This window comes from Etheostoma spectabile, chromosome 10, assembly GCF_008692095.1.
Source record: "Etheostoma spectabile isolate EspeVRDwgs_2016 chromosome 10, UIUC_Espe_1.0, whole genome shotgun sequence".
NCBI classification, from domain to species: Eukaryota; Metazoa; Chordata; class Actinopteri; order Perciformes; family Percidae; genus Etheostoma; species Etheostoma spectabile.
This window is the reverse complement of record NC_045742.1, coordinates 12501299-12503742: the sequence shown is the minus strand read 5'-3', so window position 1 is coordinate 12503742 and position 2444 is coordinate 12501299.

Sequence of the window (2444 nt, the reverse complement as noted above, 5' to 3'; positions counted from 1 at the left end):
GGTCTCGCTCCACATCCCTGGACGTAAAAAGACAATCCTCCACTGGCTTACACTCATGTCATGGCACAAAGTCCACCTATACACTCTGAGGAAACACCATCTGTTACATTTTCATTGCAGGCTTTGCTTTAAGCTAAGCCAATTAAAGCTAATAGAGTGCAAATGTTTGAGCCCTTATTGCCAACTTTACAATGTCTCATACATTCTAATCCATATACATAGGACAATTTAATGACTAGTAAATCCACAGCCATAAATTATCGTATCATGGGTAGCACCTGCTCAACACATTCTGGATATTGGCCTCAGTTTCAGCTTAATGCCCACATTAACTGTTAATTTGAAATAACTCTGCAGGCAGTTCTCCCACATTGCTTTGAAATTATCCTTGAATGTGGGATTAAATTGAATTCTGAATTACTCCTAACTACTAAGTGGGCTGGTAATGACGCTTTAATCCCCACTATCTCTTATTATGTACAATTGGAAAGAATCAGTCATGCTTTCTGTCAGTGATCAGTGAGTACCTTAGAGAAAATGCTGTAAACTGATTTTTTTAAAGTCACTTGGGCAAATTATCTTTCGGCTAAAAAAAGGACCGGCTTGGATAAGCATCTTTAGCCTGCGGGGGCTTGGCCACCCCTGAGGTGAGAGGATTGCTTCACATGAAGTGAAGGCTTGAAGTGCTGTATGTAAAAATGGAAGGTGCTCTTGTTGTAGGATCTCAAGTGGGTGGCACAGACATGTTGCCCTCTGGGACCTGGGGCCTTAGGGAGACAAAGGGCGGGCTGTGTGAAGCCGGAGCTGCAGAGCCGAGGGTCACAGGGCCCCTCTTCTCAGGTCTACACTACTAAAGTGACTGTTTAGTGACAACACATAGAAAAGGGGTTGTGTGGAAGACTATGGTGGGGGGTTTGTGTCTGAAGGCTGTGACCAGAGGCGGTCCATCCATCATGTGTCACTTCAGCCCTTTGGGGGCTCAGATCTATGAGCCTAAAGTGAACTGAAGCCATACCAACAATATTATATAAAATATCTATGTTTAAGATTCTTCACTTGATAGGTTAGTTATTTTCAAGTATTTTAACATTGTGGTGATTAGATTTCTGAGGGTTGTTGGACCAGACCAGGGGGTGGTGTATAAAATGCTGTAACTGGGTGGAGTTCAATGTTTCTTTTATATATTCTGTATACATAGTTCAAAACATCCAAAAATTGATGGTCCTTCCCATATGATTGTCTTCTCAAGAGGGGATGTAGAAACTTGTTGCATTGATGTGGCTCTGTGGATAATTGTGATAAGAAAACTTGTTGTACTTCTGCTGCCTGCTTAAAGTTCTCACAATTCACAGCAAGCAATGCAACCTTTCCTGTTGATTGTATGATAAACAAATTTTGAAAAAAAAATGGATTCATTTTATAGCTATTGCAGGGTGGTGGTTTTCTTGCGGCTTTTGTTCGTGGAAAGAATATAATCTGTGTAACAAAATAAAACAAATGACTTCAGGGGCAGTGGAACAAATAGTACGAGTGATGTGATCAGACAGAGTCTGATAAGTTTTTTCCTGCGGTTACATCGAGTGTCACGGACACTAACTTAAAACAGCGCAGATGATTTAAGCCATACCTTCAGTGCCACTGAGGGTAAAGAATAGTGTGAGGTAGAAAGGTCTATACAGCTGGCGTAGATACAAAAGCAGGAAAGCATGAACCTCATCTCACACCTTCCCTTCTTTCATCTACTTCCCCTAATAAGATGGTATTTTGATTCCTGGATTCCTGGCAGGCTGCCCTGTTTGCAATTCAAAGAGTTTTCAACAAGAGCATCTGTTTGGGTATTATCATAAACCTGCATACACCCCCACCCTTCACCTCCCATCTCCCCCCTTTTCCTCCCTCCCTTTGCAACCGCTCTCGTTCCTCAGCCGCGTGCACTTGCATGTTTGTGGAAAAGGGGTGGAGAGGGAGGGTGATGGTGGGGTTAGGGGGGCTTTTCCTTGACCCACAGTCAATGATACATAAGCCACATGACCAACTAGACTCACAGACACACAGAGAGAAACACACGCCAACAGACCTGCAAGCTAACTTCCAACACATTCACAGCACCACTGAACTTGGCTCATGCTCCTTTTTTCTGACAGAAGAAAAGAAGAAAAAACACACACACCGTGGGAGAGCTCAGATCAAGACGTGCCTTCAGTCTTGGAGTGGCGCTGTCACACACTGATACAAATACGCATTTAGACAAATACACAGGCACAGTCAGGGAGCCACCACACACACACACACACACATATTCCCACAAATTGACACACACACACACACATACACACACACACACAGGGGAGCAAACACTCTCTCTCTCTCTTTCTTGCTCGCTCAGCTGCTCTCTCCCCCTCTCTCTCCCTCCCATCCACACACACACACACACACACACACAC